At 42.9% G+C, this 19667-nt stretch overlaps 27 non-coding genes across 27 annotated transcripts; all 27 read right to left on the bottom strand.

The window, feature by feature from the left end:
• Positions 1-616: 616 nt before the first annotated feature.
• On the bottom strand, positions 617-689 carry AC3HAE_007978 (transfer RNA methionine (anticodon CAU)). The gene has a single exon. It is a non-coding gene; the product is annotated as a tRNA-Met (tRNA).
• Positions 690-1333: 644 nt separating this feature from the next.
• Positions 1334-1406, bottom strand: AC3HAE_007976 (transfer RNA methionine (anticodon CAU)). The gene has a single exon. It is a non-coding gene; the product is annotated as a tRNA-Met (tRNA).
• A 645-nt stretch (positions 1407-2051) lies between these two features.
• Positions 2052-2124, bottom strand: AC3HAE_007975 (transfer RNA methionine (anticodon CAU)). The gene has a single exon. It is a non-coding gene; the product is annotated as a tRNA-Met (tRNA).
• Positions 2125-2768: 644 nt separating this feature from the next.
• On the bottom strand, positions 2769-2841 carry AC3HAE_007973 (transfer RNA methionine (anticodon CAU)). The gene has a single exon. It is a non-coding gene; the product is annotated as a tRNA-Met (tRNA).
• Positions 2842-3486: 645 nt separating this feature from the next.
• AC3HAE_007972 (transfer RNA methionine (anticodon CAU)) lies at positions 3487-3559 on the bottom strand. The gene has a single exon. It is a non-coding gene; the product is annotated as a tRNA-Met (tRNA).
• Positions 3560-4203: 644 nt separating this feature from the next.
• Positions 4204-4276, bottom strand: AC3HAE_007971 (transfer RNA methionine (anticodon CAU)). The gene has a single exon. It is a non-coding gene; the product is annotated as a tRNA-Met (tRNA).
• Positions 4277-4920: 644 nt separating this feature from the next.
• AC3HAE_007970 (transfer RNA methionine (anticodon CAU)) lies at positions 4921-4993 on the bottom strand. The gene has a single exon. It is a non-coding gene; the product is annotated as a tRNA-Met (tRNA).
• Positions 4994-5637: 644 nt separating this feature from the next.
• On the bottom strand, positions 5638-5710 carry AC3HAE_007969 (transfer RNA methionine (anticodon CAU)). Its single transcript has one exon. It is a non-coding gene; the product is annotated as a tRNA-Met (tRNA).
• Positions 5711-6355: 645 nt separating this feature from the next.
• AC3HAE_007968 (transfer RNA methionine (anticodon CAU)) lies at positions 6356-6428 on the bottom strand. Its single transcript has one exon. It is a non-coding gene; the product is annotated as a tRNA-Met (tRNA).
• A 644-nt stretch (positions 6429-7072) lies between these two features.
• Positions 7073-7145, bottom strand: AC3HAE_007967 (transfer RNA methionine (anticodon CAU)). Its single transcript has one exon. It is a non-coding gene; the product is annotated as a tRNA-Met (tRNA).
• Positions 7146-7790: 645 nt separating this feature from the next.
• On the bottom strand, positions 7791-7863 carry AC3HAE_007965 (transfer RNA methionine (anticodon CAU)). Its single transcript has one exon. It is a non-coding gene; the product is annotated as a tRNA-Met (tRNA).
• Positions 7864-8507: 644 nt separating this feature from the next.
• AC3HAE_007964 (transfer RNA methionine (anticodon CAU)) lies at positions 8508-8580 on the bottom strand. Its single transcript has one exon. It is a non-coding gene; the product is annotated as a tRNA-Met (tRNA).
• Positions 8581-9224: 644 nt separating this feature from the next.
• AC3HAE_007963 (transfer RNA methionine (anticodon CAU)) lies at positions 9225-9297 on the bottom strand. Its single transcript has one exon. It is a non-coding gene; the product is annotated as a tRNA-Met (tRNA).
• A 644-nt stretch (positions 9298-9941) lies between these two features.
• AC3HAE_007961 (transfer RNA methionine (anticodon CAU)) lies at positions 9942-10014 on the bottom strand. Its single transcript has one exon. It is a non-coding gene; the product is annotated as a tRNA-Met (tRNA).
• A 644-nt stretch (positions 10015-10658) lies between these two features.
• On the bottom strand, positions 10659-10731 carry AC3HAE_007960 (transfer RNA methionine (anticodon CAU)). The gene has a single exon. It is a non-coding gene; the product is annotated as a tRNA-Met (tRNA).
• A 645-nt stretch (positions 10732-11376) lies between these two features.
• AC3HAE_007959 (transfer RNA methionine (anticodon CAU)) lies at positions 11377-11449 on the bottom strand. Its single transcript has one exon. It is a non-coding gene; the product is annotated as a tRNA-Met (tRNA).
• A 644-nt stretch (positions 11450-12093) lies between these two features.
• On the bottom strand, positions 12094-12166 carry AC3HAE_007958 (transfer RNA methionine (anticodon CAU)). The gene has a single exon. It is a non-coding gene; the product is annotated as a tRNA-Met (tRNA).
• Positions 12167-12811: 645 nt separating this feature from the next.
• AC3HAE_007957 (transfer RNA methionine (anticodon CAU)) lies at positions 12812-12884 on the bottom strand. Its single transcript has one exon. It is a non-coding gene; the product is annotated as a tRNA-Met (tRNA).
• Positions 12885-13528: 644 nt separating this feature from the next.
• On the bottom strand, positions 13529-13601 carry AC3HAE_007956 (transfer RNA methionine (anticodon CAU)). Its single transcript has one exon. It is a non-coding gene; the product is annotated as a tRNA-Met (tRNA).
• A 644-nt stretch (positions 13602-14245) lies between these two features.
• Positions 14246-14318, bottom strand: AC3HAE_007954 (transfer RNA methionine (anticodon CAU)). The gene has a single exon. It is a non-coding gene; the product is annotated as a tRNA-Met (tRNA).
• Positions 14319-14962: 644 nt separating this feature from the next.
• On the bottom strand, positions 14963-15035 carry AC3HAE_007953 (transfer RNA methionine (anticodon CAU)). The gene has a single exon. It is a non-coding gene; the product is annotated as a tRNA-Met (tRNA).
• A 645-nt stretch (positions 15036-15680) lies between these two features.
• AC3HAE_007952 (transfer RNA methionine (anticodon CAU)) lies at positions 15681-15753 on the bottom strand. Its single transcript has one exon. It is a non-coding gene; the product is annotated as a tRNA-Met (tRNA).
• A 644-nt stretch (positions 15754-16397) lies between these two features.
• On the bottom strand, positions 16398-16470 carry AC3HAE_007951 (transfer RNA methionine (anticodon CAU)). The gene has a single exon. It is a non-coding gene; the product is annotated as a tRNA-Met (tRNA).
• Positions 16471-17115: 645 nt separating this feature from the next.
• AC3HAE_007949 (transfer RNA methionine (anticodon CAU)) lies at positions 17116-17188 on the bottom strand. The gene has a single exon. It is a non-coding gene; the product is annotated as a tRNA-Met (tRNA).
• A 644-nt stretch (positions 17189-17832) lies between these two features.
• On the bottom strand, positions 17833-17905 carry AC3HAE_007948 (transfer RNA methionine (anticodon CAU)). The gene has a single exon. It is a non-coding gene; the product is annotated as a tRNA-Met (tRNA).
• Positions 17906-18549: 644 nt separating this feature from the next.
• Positions 18550-18622, bottom strand: AC3HAE_007947 (transfer RNA methionine (anticodon CAU)). The gene has a single exon. It is a non-coding gene; the product is annotated as a tRNA-Met (tRNA).
• A 644-nt stretch (positions 18623-19266) lies between these two features.
• Positions 19267-19339, bottom strand: AC3HAE_007946 (transfer RNA methionine (anticodon CAU)). The gene has a single exon. It is a non-coding gene; the product is annotated as a tRNA-Met (tRNA).
• Positions 19340-19667: the final 328 nt, after the last annotated feature.

The raw sequence follows: 19667 nt of genomic DNA, 5'->3' as shown, positions 1-19667 counted from the left end.
GACCATTATTTGCACTAAGATCGATATGAAGTATAATGAAAAGAGATGTTTTACATAATCTGTTTCATCAATGCATTTTTACCCTAAAAAGAAGTCCTCTTGAATATGATGTCGTCAAATGTGTAGGATTTATTGGCACCTAGCGTTGGGCCTGCAGAATGCAACCGACTGAATACTCCATCCTCCCCGCTCCCTTTTCAACGACGTCGGAGATGCAACCATATCCTGTACTGGCCTGTAAGGGGCCATTATGGAAAACATAAATGAGGTCTTCGTCCACCACGGCATCGCTTAGGAGAGAGTCAAAGGATGAGGTTCCGGCTACTAAAGAAACACGGCATGCTAAGGTTTAATAAAAATCGATGTTTTACACGTTATGTTAAATTAATACGAAAAATGTCAATCCTATTGTAAAAAATTAGGAATTTCGTGTTTTCTGGCTGTCAAGTCATTTCTGGCAAGATGCCACAAGATTCTCACATGAAACACTTTACATCATGCAGTTGGCCTGGAACCCAAGTTTCTTGAAACGGGGCACCGGAATCGGATTTGGTGATCGAGGCTAACCACAAACGTTGTTTACAAAGCGTGATCCTTTTTAGCCTCTAAAATTCTGTGCCCCGTGTGAGGCTCGAACTCACGACCTTCAGATTATGAGACTGACGCGCTGCCTACTGCGCCAACGAGGCAACCACATCCATAAAAAAGGCAGCCTTAGACCATTATTTGCACTAAGATCGATATGAAGTATAATGAAAAGAGATGTTTTACATAATCTGTTTCATCAATGCATTTTTACCCTAAAAAGAAGTCCTCTTGAATATGATGTCGTCAAATGTGTAGGATTTATTGGCACCTAGCGTTGGGACTGCAGAATGCAACCGACTGAATACTCCATCCTCCCCGCTCCCTTTTCAACCACGTCGGAGATGCAACCATATCCTGTACTGGCCTGTAAGGGGCCATTATGGAAAACATAAATGAGGTCTTTGTCCACCACGGCATCGCTTAGGAGAGAGTCAAAGGATGAGGTTCGGGCTACTAAAGAAACACGGCATGCTAAGGTTTAATAAAAATCGATGTTTTACACGTTATGTTAAATTAATATGAAAAATGTCAATCCTATTGTAAAAAATTAGGAATTTCGTGTTTTCTGGCTGTCAAGTCATTTCTGGCAAGATGCCACAAGATTCTCACATGAAACACTTTACATCATGCAGTTGGCCTGGAACCCAAGTTTGTTGAAACGGGGCACCGGAATCGGATTTGGTAATCGAGGCCAACCACAAACGTTGTTTACAAAGCGTGATCCTTTTTAGCCTCTAAAATTCTGTGCCCCGTGTGAGGCTCGAACTCACGACCTTCAGATTATGAGACTGACGCGCTGCCTACTGCTCCAACGAGGCATACAACAACCTCGGTAGAGTCAGCCTTAGACCATTATTTGCACTAAGATCGATATGAAGTATAATGAAAAGAGATGTTTTACATAATCTGTTTCATCAATGCATTTTTACCCTAAAAAGAAGTCCTCTTGAATATGATGTCGTCAAATGTGTAGGATTTATTGGCACCTAGCGTTGGGCCTGCAGAATGCAACCGACTGAATACTCCATCCTCCCCGCTCCCTTTTCAACGACGTCGGAGATGCAACCATATCCTGTACTGGCCTGTAAGGGGCCATTATGGAAAACATAAATGAGGTCTTCGTCCACCACGGCATCGCTTAGGAGAGAGTCAAAGGATGAGGTTCGGGCTACTAAAGAAACACGGCATGCTAAGGTTTAATAAAAATCGATGTTTTACACGTTATGTTAAATTAATACGAAAAATGTCAATCCTATTGTAAAAAATTAGGAATTTCGTGTTTTCTGGCTGTCAAGTCATTTCTGGCAAGATGCCACAAGATTCTCACATGAAACACTTTACATCATGCAGTTGGCCTGGAACCCAAGTTTGTTGAAACGGGGCACCGGAATCGGATTTGGTAATCGAGGCCAACCACAAACGTTGTTTACAAAGCGTGATCCTTTTTAGCCTCTAAAAATCTGTGCCCCGTGTGAGGCTCGAACTCACGACCTTCAGATTATGAGACTGACGCGCTGCCTACTGCGCCAACGAGGCAACCACATCCACAAAAAAGGCAGCCTTAGACCATTATTTGCACTAAGATCGATATGAAGTATAATGAAAAGAGATGTTTTACATAATCTGTTTCATCAATGCATTTTTACCCTAAAAAGAAGTCCTCTTGAATATGATGTCGTCAAATGTGTAGGATTTATTGGCACCTAGCGTTGGGCCTGCAGAATGCAACCGACTGAATACTCCATCCTCCCCGCTCCCTTTTCAACGACGTCGGAGATGCAACCATATCCTGTACTGGCCTGTAAGGGGCCATTATGGAAAACATAAATGAGGTCTTCATCCACCACGGCATCGCTTAGGAGAGAGTCAAAGGATGAGGTTCGGGCTACTAAAGAAACACGGCATGCTAAGGTTTAATAAAAATCGATGTTTTACACGTTATGTTAAATTAATACGAAAAATGTCAATCCTATTGTAAAAAATTAGGAATTTCGTGTTTTCTGGCTGTCAAGTCATTTCTGGCAAGATGCCACAAGATTCTCACATGAAACACTTTACATCATGCAGTTGGCCTGGAACCCAAGTTTCTTGAAACGGGGCACCGGAATCGGATTTGGTGATCGAGGCTAACCACAAACGTTGTTTACAAAGCGTGATCCTTTTTAGCCTCTAAAGTTCTGTGCCCCGTGTGAGGCTCGAACTCACGACCTTCAGATTATGAGACTGACGCGCTGCCTACTGCGCCAACGAGGCAAACAACAACCTCGGTAGAGTCAGCCTTAGAGCATTATTTGCACTAAGATCGATATGAAGTATAATGAAAAGAGATGTTTTACATAATCTGTTTCATCAATGCATTTTTACCCTAAAAAGAAGTCCTCTTGAATATGATGTCGTCAAATGTGTAGGATTTATTGGCACCTAGCGTTGGGCCTGCAGAATGCAACCGACTGAATACTCCATCCTCCCCGCTCCCTTTTCAACGACGTCGGAGATGCAACCATATCCTGTACTGGCCTGTAAGGGGCCATTATGGAAAACATAAATGAGGTCTTCGTCCACCACGGCATCGCTTAGGAGAGAGTCAAAGGATGAGGTTCGGGCTACTAAAGAAACACGGCATGCTAAGGTTTAATAAAAATCGATGTTTTACACGTTATGTTAAATTAATACGAAAAATGTCAATCCTATTGTAAAAAATTAGGAATTTCGTGTTTTCTGGCTGTCAAGTCATTTCTGGCAAGATGCCACAAGATTCTCACATGAAACACTTTACATCATGCAGTTGGCCTGGAACCCAAGTTTGTTGAAACGGGGCACCGGAATCGGATTTGGTAATCGAGGCCAACCACAAACGTTGTTTACAAAGCGTGATCCTTTTTAGCCTCTAAAAATCTGTGCCCCGTGTGAGGCTCGAACTCACGACCTTCAGATTATGAGACTGACGCGCTGCCTACTGCGCCAACGAGGCAACCACATCCACAAAAAAGGCAGCCTTAGACCATTATTTGCACTAAGATCGATATGAAGTATAATGAAAAGAGATGTTTTACATAATCTGTTTCATCAATGCATTTTTACCCTAAAAAGAAGTCCTCTTGAATATGATGTCGTCAAATGTGTAGGATTTATTGGCACCTAGCGTTGGGCCTGCAGAATGCAACCGACTGAATACTCCATCCTCCCCGCTCCCTTTTCAACGACGTCGGAGATGCAACCATATCCTGTACTGGCCTGTAAGGGGCCATTATGGAAAACATAAATGAGGTCTTCGTCCACCACGGCATCGCTTAGGAGAGAGTCAAAGGATGAGGTTCGGGCTACTAAAGAAACACGGCATGCTAAGGTTTAATAAAAATCGATGTTTTACACGTTATGTTAAATTAATACGAAAAATGTCAATCCTATTGTAAAAAATTAGGAATTTCGTGTTTTCTGGCTGTCAAGTCATTTCTGGCAAGATGCCACAAGATTCTCACATGAAACACTTTACATCATGCAGTTGGCCTGGAACCCAAGTTTCTTGAAACGGGGCACCGGAATCGGATTTGGTGATCGAGGCTAACCACAAACGTTGTTTACAAAGCGTGATCCTTTTTAGCCTCTAAAATACTGTGCCCCGTGTGAGGCTCGAACTCACGACCTTCAGATTATGAGACTGACGCGCTGCCTACTGCGCCAACGAGGCAACCTCATCCACAAAAAAGGCAGCCTTAGACCATTATTTGCACTAAGATCGATATGAAGTATAATGAAAAGAGATGTTTTACATAATCTGTTTCATCAATGCATTTTTACCCTAAAAAGAAGTCCTCTTGAATATGATGTCGTCAAATGTGTAGGATTTATTGGCACCTAGCGTTGGGACTGCAGAATGCAACCGACTGAATACTCCATCCTCCCCGCTCCCTTTTCAACGACGTCGGAGATGCAACCATATCCTGTACTGGCCTGTAAGGGGCCATTATGGAAAACATAAATGAGGTCTTCGTCCACCACGGCATCGCTTAGGAGAGAGTCAAAGGATGAGGTTCGGGCTACTAAAGAAACACGGCATGCTAAGGTTTAATAAAAATCGATGTTTTACACGTTATGTTAAATTAATACGAAAAATGTCAATCCTATTGTACACAATTAGGAATTTCGTGTTTTCTGGCTGTCAAGTCATTTCTGGCAAGATGCCACAAGATTCTCACATGAAACACTTTACATCATGCAGTTGGCCTGGAACCCAAGTTTGTTGAAACGGGGCACCGGAATCGGATTTGGTAATCGAGGCCAACCACAAACGTTGTTTACAAAGCGTGATCCTTTTTAGCCTCTAAAAATCTGTGCCCCGTGTGAGGCTCGAACTCACGACCTTCAGATTATGAGACTGACGCGCTGCCTACTGCGCCAACGAGGCAACCACATCCATAAAAAAGGCAGCCTTAGACCATTATTTGCACTAAGATCGATATGAAGTATAATGAAAAGAGATGTTTTACATAATCTGTTTCATCAATGCATTTTTACCCTAAAAAGAAGTCCTCTTGAATATGATGTCGTCAAATGTGTAGGATTTATTGGCACCTAGCGTTGGGACTGCAGAATGCAACCGACTGAATACTCCATCCTCCCCGCTCCCTTTTCAACCACGTCGGAGATGCAACCATATCCTGTACTGGCCTGTAAGGGGCCATTATGGAAAACATAAATGAGGTCTTTGTCCACCACGGCATCGCTTAGGAGAGAGTCAAAGGATGAGGTTCGGGCTACTAAAGAAACACGGCATGCTAAGGTTTAATAAAAATCGATGTTTTACACGTTATGTTAAATTAATATGAAAAATGTCAATCCTATTGTAAAAAATTAGGAATTTCGTGTTTTCTGGCTGTCAAGTCATTTCTGGCAAGATGCCACAAGATTCTCACATGAAACACTTTACATCATGCAGTTGGCCTGGAACCCAAGTTTGTTGAAACGGGGCACCGGAATCGGATTTGGTAATCGAGGCCAACCACAAACGTTGTTTACAAAGCGTGATCCTTTTTAGCCTCTAAAATTCTGTGCCCCGTGTGAGGCTCGAACTCACGACCTTCAGATTATGAGACTGACGCGCTGCCTACTGCGCCAACGAGGCATACAACAACCTCGGTAGAGTCAGCCTTAGACCATTATTTGCACTAAGATCGATATGAAGTATAATGAAAAGAGATGTTTTACATAATCTGTTTCATCAATGCATTTTTACCCTAAAAAGAAGTCCTCTTGAATATGATGTCGTCAAATGTGTAGGATTTATTGGCACCTAGCGTTGGGCCTGCAGAATGCAACCGACTGAATACTCCATCCTCCCCGCTCCCTTTTCAACGACGTCGGAGATGCAACCATATCCTGTACTGGCCTGTAAGGGGCCATTATGGAAAACATAAATGAGGTCTTCGTCCACCACGGCATCGCTTAGGAGAGAGTCAAAGGATGAGGTTCGGGCTACTAAAGAAACACGGCATGCTAAGGTTTAATAAAAATCGATGTTTTACACGTTATGTTAAATTAATACGAAAAATGTCAATCCTATTGTAAAAAATTAGGAATTTCGTGTTTTCTGGCTGTCAAGTCATTTCTGGCAAGATGCCACAAGATTCTCACATGAAACACTTTACATCATGCAGTTGGCCTGGAACCCAAGTTTGTTGAAACGGGGCACCGGAATCGGATTTGGTAATCGAGGCCAACCACAAACGTTGTTTACAAAGCGTGATCCTTTTTAGCCTCTAAAAATCTGTGCCCCGTGTGAGGCTCGAACTCACGACCTTCAGATTATGAGACTGACGCGCTGCCTACTGCGCCAACGAGGCAACCACATCCACAAAAAAGGCAGCCTTAGACCATTATTTGCACTAAGATCGATATGAAGTATAATGAAAAGAGATGTTTTACATAATCTGTTTCATCAATGCATTTTTACCCTAAAAAGAAGTCCTCTTGAATATGATGTCGTCAAATGTGTAGGATTTATTGGCACCTAGCGTTGGGCCTGCAGAATGCAACCGACTGAATACTCCATCCTCCCCGCTCCCTTTTCAACGACGTCGGAGATGCAACCATATCCTGTACTGGCCTGTAAGGGGCCATTATGGAAAACATAAATGAGGTCTTCGTCCACCACGGCATCGCTTAGGAGAGAGTCAAAGGATGAGGTTCGGGCTACTAAAGAAACACGGCATGCTAAGGTTTAATAAAAATCGATGTTTTACACGTTATGTTAAATTAATACGAAAAATGTCAATCCTATTGTAAAAAATTAGGAATTTCGTGTTTTCTGGCTGTCAAGTCATTTCTGGCAAGATGCCACAAGATTCTCATATGAAACACTTTACATCATGCAGTTGGCCTGGAACCCAAGTTCCTTGAAACGGGGCACCGGAATCGGATTTGGTGATCGAGGCTAACCACAAACGTTGTTTACAAAGCGTGATCCTTTTTAGCCTCTAAAGTTCTGTGCCCCGTGTGAGGCTCGAACTCACGACCTTCAGATTATGAGACTGACGCGCTGCCTACTGCGCCAACGAGGCAAACAACAACCTCGGTAGAGTCAGCCTTAGAGCATTATTTGCACTAAGATCGATATGAAGTATAATGAAAAGAGATGTTTTACATAATCTGTTTCATCAATGCATTTTTACCCTAAAAAGAAGTCCTCTTGAATATGATCTCGTCAAATGTGTAGGATTTATTGGCACCTAGCGTTGGGCCTGCAGAATGCAACCGACTGAATACTCCATCCTCCCCGCTCCCTTTTCAACGACGTCGGAGATGCAACCATATCCTGTACTGGCCTGTAAGGGGCCATTATGGAAAACATAAATGAGGTCTTCGTCCACCACGGCATCGCTTAGGAGAGAGTCAAAGGATGAGGTTCGGGCTACTAAAGAAACACGGCATGCTAAGGTTTAATAAAAATCGATGTTTTACACGTTATGTTAAATTAATACGAAAAATGTCAATCCTATTGTAAAAAATTAGGAATTTCGTGTTTTCTGGCTGTCAAGTCATTTCTGGCAAGATGCCACAAGATTCTCACATGAAACACTTTACATCATGCAGTTGGCCTGGAACCCAAGTTTGTTGAAACGGGGCACCGGAATCGGATTTGGTAATCGAGGCCAACCACAAACGTTGTTTACAAAGCGTGATCCTTTTTAGCCTCTAAAAATCTGTGCCCCGTGTGAGGCTCGAACTCACGACCTTCAGATTATGAGACTGACGCGCTGCCTACTGCGCCAACGAGGCAACCACATCCACAAAAAAGGCAGCCTTAGACCATTATTTGCACTAAGATCGATATGAAGTATAATGAAAAGAGATGTTTTACATAATCTGTTTCATCAATGCATTTTTACCCTAAAAAGAAGTCCTCTTGAATATGATGTCGTCAAATGTGTAGGATTTATTGGCACCTAGCGTTGGGCCTGCAGAATGCAACCGACTGAATACTCCATCCTCCCCGCTCCCTTTTCAACGACGTCGGAGATGCAACCATATCCTGTACTGGCCTGTAAGGGGCCATTATGGAAAACATAAATGAGGTCTTCGTCCACCACGGCATCGCTTAGGAGAGAGTCAAAGGATGAGGTTCGGGCTACTAAAGAAACACGGCATGCTAAGGTTTAATAAAAATCGATGTTTTACACGTTATGTTAAATTAATACGAAAAATGTCAATCCTATTGTAAAAAATTAGGAATTTCGTGTTTTCTGGCTGTCAAGTCATTTCTGGCAAGATGCCACAAGATTCTCACATGAAACACTTTACATCATGCAGTTGGCCTGGAACCCAAGTTTCTTGAAACGGGGCACCGGAATCGGATTTGGTGATCGAGGCTAACCACAAACGTTGTTTACAAAGCGTGATCCTTTTTAGCCTCTAAAATACTGTGCCCCGTGTGAGGCTCGAACTCACGACCTTCAGATTATGAGACTGACGCGCTGCCTACTGCGCCAACAAGGCAACCACATCCACAAAAAAGGCAGCCTTAGACCATTATTTGCACTAAGATCGATATGAAGTATAATGAAAAGAGATGTTTTACATAATCTGTTTCATCAATGCATTTTTACCCTAAAAAGAAGTCCTCTTGAATATGATGTCGTCAAATGTGTAGGATTTATTGGCACCTAGCGTTGGGACTGCAGAATGCAACCGACTGAATACTCCATCCTCCCCGCTCCCTTTTCAACGACGTCGGAGATGCAACCATATCCTGTACTGGCCTGTAAGGGGCCATTATGGAAAACATAAATGAGGTCTTCGTCCACCACGGCATCGCTTAGGAGAGAGTCAAAGGATGAGGTTCGGGCTACTAAAGAAACACGGCATGCTAAGGTTTAATAAAAATCGATGTTTTACACGTTATGTTAAATTAATACGAAAAATGTCAATCCTATTGTAAAAAATTAGGAATTTCGTGTTTTCTGGCTGTCAAGTCATTTCTGGCAAGATGCCACAAGATTCTCACATGAAACACTTTACATCATGCAGTTGGCCTGGAACCCAAGTTTCTTGAAACGGGGCACCGGAATCGGATTTGGTGATCGAGGCTAACCACAAACGTTGTTTACAAAGCGTGATCCTTTTTAGCCTCTAAAATTCTGTGCCCCGTGTGAGGCTCGAACTCACGACCTTCAGATTATGAGACTGACGCGCTGCCTACTGCGCCAACGAGGCAACCACATCCATAAAAAAGGCAGCCTTAGACCATTATTTGCACTAAGATCGATATGAAGTATAATGAAAAGAGATGTTTTACATAATCTGTTTCATCAATGCATTTTTACCCTAAAAAGAAGTCCTCTTGAATATGATGTCGTCAAATGTGTAGGATTTATTGGCACCTAGCGTTGGGCCTGCAGAATGCAACCGACTGAATACTCCATCCTCCCCGCTCCCTTTTCAACGACGTCGGAGATGCAACCATATCCTGTACTGGCCTGTAAGGGGCCATTATGGAAAACATAAATGAGGTCTTCGTCCACCACGGCATCGCTTAGGAGAGAGTCAAAGGATGAGGTTCGGGCTACTAAAGAAACACGGCATGCTAAGGTTTAATAAAAATCGATGTTTTACACGTTATGTTAAATTAATACGAAAAATGTCAATCCTATTGTAAAAAATTAGGAATTTCGTGTTTTCTGGCTGTCAAGTCATTTCTGGCAAGATGCCACAAGATTCTCACATGAAACACTTTACATCATGCAGTTGGCCTGGAACCCAAGTTTGTTGAAACGGGGCACCGGAATCGGATTTGGTAATCGAGGCCAACCACAAACGTTGTTTACAAAGCGTGATCCTTTTTAGCCTCTAAAAATCTGTGCCCCGTGTGAGGCTCGAACTCACGACCTTCAGATTATGAGACTGACGCGCTGCCTACTGCGCCAACGAGGCAACCACATCCACAAAAAAGGCAGCCTTAGACCATTATTTGCACTAAGATCGATATGAAGTATAATGAAAAGAGATGTTTTACATAATCTGTTTCATCAATGCATTTTTACCCTAAAAAGAAGTCCTCTTGAATATGATGTCGTCAAATGTGTAGGATTTATTGGCACCTAGCGTTGGGACTGCAGAATGCAACCGACTGAATACTCCATCCTCCCCGCTCCCTTTTCAACCACGTCGGAGATGCAACCATATCCTGTACTGGCCTGTAAGGGGCCATTATGGAAAACATAAATGAGGTCTTCGTCCACCACGGCATCGCTTAGGAGAGAGTCAAAGGATGAGGTTCGGACTACTAAAGAAACACGGCATGCTAAGGTTTAATAAAAATCGATGTTTTACACGTTATGTTAAATTAATACGAAAAATGTCAATCCTATTGTAAAAAATTAGGAATTTCGTGTTTCCTGGCTGTCAAGTCATTTCTGGCAAGATGCCACAAGATTCTCACATGAAACACTTTACATCATGCAGTTGGCCTGGAACCCAAGTTTGTTGAAACGGGGCACCGGAAACGGATTTGGTAATCGAGGCCAACCACAAACGTTGTTTACAAAGCGTGATCCTTTTTAGCCTCTAAAAATCTGTGCCCCGTGTGAGGCTCGAACTCACGACCTTCAGATTATGAGACTGACGCGCTGCCTACTGCGCCAACGAGGCAAACAACAACCTCGGTAGAGTCAGCCTTAGACCATTATTTGCACTAAGATCGATATGAAGTATAATGAAAAGAGATGTTTTACATAATCTGTTTCATCAATGCATTTTTACCCTAAAAAGAAGTCCTCTTGAATATGATGTCGTCAAATGTGTAGGATTTATTGGCACCTAGCGTTGGGCCTGCAGAATGCAACCGACTGAATACTCCATCCTCCCCGCTCCCTTTTCAACGACGTCGGAGATGCAACCATATCCTGTACTGGCCTGTAAGGGGCCATTATGGAAAACATAAATGAGGTCTTCGTCCACCACGGCATCGCTTAGGAGAGAGTCAAAGGATGAGGTTCGGGCTACTAAAGAAACACGGCATGCTAAGGTTTAATAAAAATCAATGTTTTACACGTTATGTTAAATTAATACGAAAAATGTCAATCCTATTGTAAAAAATTAGGAATTTTGTGTTTTCTGGCTGTCAAGTCATTTCTGGCAAGATGCCACAAGATTCTCACATGAAACACTTTACATCATGCAGTTGGCCTGGAACCCAAGTTTGTTGAAACGGGGCACCGGAATCGGATTTGGTAATCGAGGCCAACCACAAACGTTGTTTACAAAGCGTGATCCTTTTTAGCCTCTAAAAATCTGTGCCCCGTGTGAGGCTCGAACTCACGACCTTCAGATTATGAGACTGACGCGCTGCCTACTGCGCCAACGAGGCAACCACATCCACAAAAAAGGCAGCCTTAGACCATTATTTGCACTAAGATCGATATGAAGTATAATGAAAAGAGATGTTTTACATAATCTGTTTCATCAATGCATTTTTACCCTAAAAAGAAGTCCTCTTGAATATGATGTCGTCAAATGTGTAGGATTTATTGGCACCTAGCGTTGGGCCTGCAGAATGCAACCGACTGAATACTCCATCCTCCCCGCTCCCTTTTCAACGACGTCGGAGATGCAACCATATCCTGTACTGGCCTGTAAGGGGCCATTATGGAAAACATAAATGAGGTCTTCATCCACCACGGCATCGCTTAGGAGAGAGTCAAAGGATGAGGTTCGGGCTACTAAAGAAACACGGCATGCTAAGGTTTAATAAAAATCGATGTTTTACACGTTATGTTAAATTAATACGAAAAATGTCAATCCTATTGTAAAAAATTAGGAATTTCGTGTTTTCTGGCTGTCAAGTCATTTCTGGCAAGATGCCACAAGATTCTCACATGAAACACTTTACATCATGCAGTTGGCCTGGAACCCAAGTTTCTTGAAACGGGGCACCGGAATCGGATTTGGTGATCGAGGCTAACCACAAACGTTGTTTACAAAGCGTGATCCTTTTTAGCCTCTAAAGTTCTGTGCCCCGTGTGAGGCTCGAACTCACGACCTTCAGATTATGAGACTGACGCGCTGCCTACTGCGCCAACGAGGCAAACAACAACCTCGGTAGAGTCAGCCTTAGAGCATTATTTGCACTAAGATCGATATGAAGTATAATGAAAAGAGATGTTTTACATAATCTGTTTCATCAATGCATTTTTACCCTAAAAAGAAGTCCTCTTGAATATGATGTCGTCAAATGTGTAGGATTTATTGGCACCTAGCGTTGGGCCTGCAGAATGCAACCGACTGAATACTCCATCCTCCCCGCTCCCTTTTCAACGACGTCGGAGATGCAACCATATCCTGTACTGGCCTGTAAGGGGCCATTATGGAAAACATAAATGAGGTCTTCGTCCACCACGGCATCGCTTAGGAGAGAGTCAAAGGATGAGGTTCGGGCTACTAAAGAAACACGGCATGCTAAGGTTTAATAAAAATCGATGTTTTACACGTTATGTTAAATTAATACGAAAAATGTCAATCCTATTGTAAAAAATTAGGAATTTCGTGTTTTCTGGCTGTCAAGTCATTTCTGGCAAGATGCCACAAGATTCTCACATGAAACACTTTACATCATGCAGTTGGCCTGGAACCCAAGTTTGTTGAAACGGGGCACCGGAATCGGATTTGGTAATCGAGGCCAACCACAAACGTTGTTTACAAAGCGTGATCCTTTTTAGCCTCTAAAAATCTGTGCCCCGTGTGAGGCTCGAACTCACGACCTTCAGATTATGAGACTGACGCGCTGCCTACTGCGCCAACGAGGCAACCACATCCACAAAAAAGGCAGCCTTAGACCATTATTTGCACTAAGATCGATATGAAGTATAATGAAAAGAGATGTTTTACATAATCTGTTTCATCAATGCATTTTTACCCTAAAAAGAAGTCCTCTTGAATATGATGTCGTCAAATGTGTAGGATTTATTGGCACCTAGCGTTGGGCCTGCAGAATGCAACCGACTGAATACTCCATCCTCCCCGCTCCCTTTTCAACGACGTCGGAGATGCAACCATATCCTGTACTGGCCTGTAAGGGGCCATTATGGAAAACATAAATGAGGTCTTCGTCCACCACGGCATCGCTTAGGAGAGAGTCAAAGGATGAGGTTCGGGCTACTAAAGAAACACGGCATGCTAAGGTTTAATAAAAATCGATGTTTTACACGTTATGTTAAATTAATACGAAAAATGTCAATCCTATTGTAAAAAATTAGGAATTTCGTGTTTTCTGGCTGTCAAGTCATTTCTGGCAAGATGCCACAAGATTCTCACATGAAACACTTTACATCATGCAGTTGGCCTGGAACCCAAGTTTCTTGAAACGGGGCACCGGAATCGGATTTGGTGATCGAGGCTAACCACAAACGTTGTTTACAAAGCGTGATCCTTTTTAGCCTCTAAAATACTGTGCCCCGTGTGAGGCTCGAACTCACGACCTTCAGATTATGAGACTGACGCGCTGCCTACTGCGCCAACGAGGCAACCTCATCCACAAAAAAGGCAGCCTTAGACCATTATTTGCACTAAGATCGATATGAAGTATAATGAAAAGAGATGTTTTACATAATCTGTTTCATCAATGCATTTTTACCCTAAAAAGAAGTCCTCTTGAATATGATGTCGTCAAATGTGTAGGATTTATTGGCACCTAGCGTTGGGACTGCAGAATGCAACCGACTGAATACTCCATCCTCCCCGCTCCCTTTTCAACGACGTCGGAGATGCAACCATATCCTGTACTGGCCTGTAAGGGGCCATTATGGAAAACATAAATGAGGTCTTCGTCCACCACGGCATCGCTTAGGAGAGAGTCAAAGGATGAGGTTCGGGCTACTAAAGAAACACGGCATGCTAAGGTTTAATAAAAATCGATGTTTTACACGTTATGTTAAATTAATACGAAAAATGTCAATCCTATTGTACACAATTAGGAATTTCGTGTTTTCTGGCTGTCAAGTCATTTCTGGCAAGATGCCACAAGATTCTCACATGAAACACTTTACATCATGCAGTTGGCCTGGAACCCAAGTTTGTTGAAACGGGGCACCGGAATCGGATTTGGTAATCGAGGCCAACCACAAACGTTGTTTACAAAGCGTGATCCTTTTTAGCCTCTAAAAATCTGTGCCCCGTGTGAGGCTCGAACTCACGACCTTCAGATTATGAGACTGACGCGCTGCCTACTGCGCCAACGAGGCAACCACATCCATAAAAAAGGCAGCCTTAGACCATTATTTGCACTAAGATCGATATGAAGTATAATGAAAAGAGATGTTTTACATAATCTGTTTCATCAATGCATTTTTACCCTAAAAAGAAGTCCTCTTGAATATGATGTCGTCAAATGTGTAGGATTTATTGGCACCTAGCGTTGGGACTGCAGAATGCAACCGACTGAATACTCCATCCTCCCCGCTCCCTTTTCAACCACGTCGGAGATGCAACCATATCCTGTACTGGCCTGTAAGGGGCCATTATGGAAAACATAAATGAGGTCTTTGTCCACCACGGCATCGCTTAGGAGAGAGTCAAAGGATGAGGTTCGGGCTACTAAAGAAACACGGCATGCTAAGGTTTAATAAAAATCGATGTTTTACACGTTATGTTAAATTAATATGAAAAATGTCAATCCTATTGTAAAAAATTAGGAATTTCGTGTTTTCTGGCTGTCAAGTCATTTCTGGCAAGATGCCACAAGATTCTCACATGAAACACTTTACATCATGCAGTTGGCCTGGAACCCAAGTTTGTTGAAACGGGGCACCGGAATCGGATTTGGTAATCGAGGCCAACCACAAACGTTGTTTACAAAGCGTGATCCTTTTTAGCCTCTAAAATTCTGTGCCCCGTGTGAGGCTCGAACTCACGACCTTCAGATTATGAGACTGACGCGCTGCCTACTGCGCCAACGAGGCATACAACAACCTCGGTAGAGTCAGCCTTAGACCATTATTTGCACTAAGATCGATATGAAGTATAATGAAAAGAGATGTTTTACATAATCTGTTTCATCAATGCATTTTTACCCTAAAAAGAAGTCCTCTTGAATATGATGTCGTCAAATGTGTAGGATTTATTGGCACCTAGCGTTGGGCCTGCAGAATGCAACCGACTGAATACTCCATCCTCCCCGCTCCCTTTTCAACGACGTCGGAGATGCAACCATATCCTGTACTGGCCTGTAAGGGGCCATTATGGAAAACATAAATGAGGTCTTCGTCCACCACGGCATCGCTTAGGAGAGAGTCAAAGGATGAGGTTCGGGCTACTAAAGAAACACGGCATGCTAAGGTTTAATAAAAATCGATGTTTTACACGTTATGTTAAATTAATACGAAAAATGTCAATCCTATTGTAAAAAATTAGGAATTTCGTGTTTTCTGGCTGTCAAGTCATTTCTGGCAAGATGCCACAAGATTCTCACATGAAACACTTTACATCATGCAGTTGGCCTGGAACCCAAGTTTGTTGAAACGGGGCACCGGAATCGGATTTGGTAATCGAGGCCAACCACAAACGTTGTTTACAAAGCGTGATCCTTTTTAGCCTCTAAAAATCTGTGCCCCGTGTGAGGCTCGAACTCACGACCTTCAGATTATGAGACTGACGCGCTGCCTACTGCGCCAACGAGGCAACCACATCCACAAAAAAGGCAGCCTTAGACCATTATTTGCACTAAGATCGATATGAAGTATAATGAAAAGAGATGTTTTACATAATCTGTTTCATCAATGCATTTTTACCCTAAAAAGAAGTCCTCTTGAATATGATGTCGTCAAATGTGTAGGATTTATTGGCACCTAGCGTTGGGCCTGCAGAATGCAACCGACTGAATACTCCATCCTCCCCGCTCCCTTTTCAACGACGTCGGAGATGCAACCATATCCTGTACTGGCCTGTAAGGGGCCATTATGGAAAACATAAATGAGGTCTTCGTCCACCACGGCATCGCTTAGGAGAGAGTCAAAGGATGAGGTTCGGGCTACTAAAGAAACACGGCATGCTAAGGTTTAATAAAAATCGATGTTTTACACGTTATGTTAAATTAATACGAAAAATGTCAATCCTATTGTAAAAAATTAGGAATTTCGTGTTTTCTGGCTGTCAAGTCATTTCTGGCAAGATGCCACAAGATTCTCATATGAAACACTTTACATCATGCAGTTGGCCTGGAACCCAAGTTCCTTGAAACGGGGCACCGGAATCGGATTTGGTGATCGAGGCTAACCACAAACGTTGTTTACAAAGCGTGATCCTTTTTAGCCTCTAAAGTTCTGTGCCCCGTGTGAGGCTCGAACTCACGACCTTCAGATTATGAGACTGACGCGCTGCCTACTGCGCCAACGAGGCAAACAACAACCTCGGTAGAGTCAGCCTTAGAGCATTATTTGCACTAAGATCGATATGAAGTATAATGAAAAGAGATGTTTTACATAATCTGTTTCATCAATGCATTTTTACCCTAAAAAGAAGTCCTCTTGAATATGATCTCGTCAAATGTGTAGGATTTATTGGCACCTAGCGTTGGGCCTGCAGAATGCAACCGACTGAATACTCCATCCTCCCCGCTCCCTTTTCAACGACGTCGGAGATGCAACCATATCCTGTACTGGCCTGTAAGGGGCCATTATGGAAAACATAAATGAGGTCTTCGTCCACCACGGCATCGCTTAGGAGAGAGTCAAAGGATGAGGTTCGGGCTACTAAAGAAACACGGCATGCTAAGGTTTAATAAAAATCGATGTTTTACACGTTATGTTAAATTAATACGAAAAATGTCAATCCTATTGTAAAAAATTAGGAATTTCGTGTTTTCTGGCTGTCAAGTCATTTCTGGCAAGATGCCACAAGATTCTCACATGAAACACTTTACATCATGCAGTTGGCCTGGAACCCAAGTTTGTTGAAACGGGGCACCGGAATCGGATTTGGTAATCGAGGCCAACCACAAACGTTGTTTACAAAGCGTGATCCTTTTTAGCCTCTAAAAATCTGTGCCCCGTGTGAGGCTCGAACTCACGACCTTCAGATTATGAGACTGACGCGCTGCCTACTGCGCCAACGAGGCAACCACATCCACAAAAAAGGCAGCCTTAGACCATTATTTGCACTAAGATCGATATGAAGTATAATGAAAAGAGATGTTTTACATAATCTGTTTCATCAATGCATTTTTACCCTAAAAAGAAGTCCTCTTGAATATGATGTCGTCAAATGTGTAGGATTTATTGGCACCTAGCGTTGGGCCTGCAGAATGCAACCGACTGAATACTCCATCCTCCCCGCTCCCTTTTCAACGACGTCGGAGATGCAACCATATCCTGTACTGGCCTGTAAGGGGCCATTATGGAAAACATAAATGAGGTCTTCGTCCACCACGGCATCGCTTAGGAGAGAGTCAAAGGATGAGGTTCGGGCTACTAAAGAAACACGGCATGCTAAGGTTTAATAAAAATCGATGTTTTACACGTTATGTTAAATTAATACGAAAAATGTCAATCCTATTGTAAAAAATTAGGAATTTCGTGTTTTCTGGCTGTCAAGTCATTTCTGGCAAGATGCCACAAGATTCTCACATGAAACACTTTACATCATGCAGTTGGCCTGGAACCCAAGTTTCTTGAAACGGGGCACCGGAATCGGATTTGGTGATCGAGGCTAACCACAAACGTTGTTTACAAAGCGTGATCCTTTTTAGCCTCTAAAATACTGTGCCCCGTGTGAGGCTCGAACTCACGACCTTCAGATTATGAGACTGACGCGCTGCCTACTGCGCCAACAAGGCAACCACATCCACAAAAAAGGCAGCCTTAGACCATTATTTGCACTAAGATCGATATGAAGTATAATGAAAAGAGATGTTTTACATAATCTGTTTCATCAATGCATTTTTACCCTAAAAAGAAGTCCTCTTGAATATGATGTCGTCAAATGTGTAGGATTTATTGGCACCTAGCGTTGGGACTGCAGAATGCAACCGACTGAATACTCCATCCTCCCCGCTCCCTTTTCAACGACGTCGGAGATGCAACCATATCCTGTACTGGCCTGTAAGGGGCCATTATGGAAAACATAAATGAGGTCTTCGTCCACCACGGCATCGCTTAGGAGAGAGTCAAAGGATGAGGTTCGGGCTACTAAAGAAACACGGCATGCTAAGGTTTAATAAAAATCGATGTTTTACACGTTATGTTAAATTAATACGAAAAATGTCAATCCTATTGTAAAAAATTAGGAATTTCGTGTTTTCTGGCTGTCAAGTCATTTCTGGCAAGATGCCACAAGATTCTCACATGAAACACTTTACATCATGCAGTTGGCCTGGAACCCAAGTTTCTTGAAACGGGGCACCGGAATCGGATTTGGTGATCGAGGCTAACCACAAACGTTGTTTACAAAGCGTGATCCTTTTTAGCCTCTAAAATTCTGTGCCCCGTGTGAGGCTCGAACTCACGACCTTCAGATTATGAGACTGACGCGCTGCCTACTGCGCCAACGAGGCAACCACATCCATAAAAAAGGCAGCCTTAGACCATTATTTGCACTAAGATCGATATGAAGTATAATGAAAAGAGATGTTTTACATAATCTGTTTCATCAATGCATTTTTACCCTAAAAAGAAGTCCTCTTGAATATGATGTCGTCAAATGTGTAGGATTTATTGGCACCTAGCGTTGGGCCTGCAGAATGCAACCGACTGAATACTCCATCCTCCCCGCTCCCTTTTCAACGACGTCGGAGATGCAACCATATCCTGTACTGGCCTGTAAGGGGCCATTATGGAAAACATAAATGAGGTCTTCGTCCACCACGGCATCGCTTAGGAGAGAGTCAAAGGATGAGGTTCGGGCTACTAAAGAAACACGGCATGCTAAGGTTTAATAAAAATCGATGTTTTACACGTTATGTTAAATTAATACGAAAAATGTCAATCCTATTGTAAAAAATTAGGAATTTCGTGTTTTCTGGCTGTCAAGTCATTTCTGGCAAGATGCCACAAGATTCTCACATGAAACACTTTACATCATGCAGTTGGCCTGGAACCCAAGTTTGTTGAAACGGGGCACCGGAATCGGATTTGGTAATCGAGGCCAACCACAAACGTTGTTTACAAAGCGTGATCCTTTTTAGCCTCTAAAAATCTGTGCCCCGTGTGAGGCTCGAACTCACGACCTTCAGATTATGAGACTGACGCGCTGCCTACTGCGCCAACGAGGCAACCACATCCACAAAAAAGGCAGCCTTAGACCATTATTTGCACTAAGATCGATATGAAGTATAATGAAAAGAGATGTTTTACATAATCTGTTTCATCAATGCATTTTTACCCTAAAAAGAAGTCCTCTTGAATATGATGTCGTCAAATGTGTAGGATTTATTGGCACCTAGCGTTGGGACTGCAGAATGCAACCGACTGAATACTCCATCCTCCCCGCTCCCTTTTCAACCACGTCGGAGATGCAACCATATCCTGTACTGGCCTGTAAGGGGCCATTATGGAAAACATAAATGAGGTCTTCGTCCACCACGGCATCGCTTAGGAGAG

This window comes from Micromesistius poutassou (genome assembly GCF_964030765.1).
Source record: "Micromesistius poutassou genome assembly, contig: SUPER_1_unloc_1, whole genome shotgun sequence".
Taxonomy (NCBI): Eukaryota; Metazoa; Chordata; class Actinopteri; order Gadiformes; family Gadidae; genus Micromesistius; species Micromesistius poutassou.
Note: the sequence above shows the minus strand (reverse complement) of the source record. Positions and strands in the feature narration are given on the sequence as shown.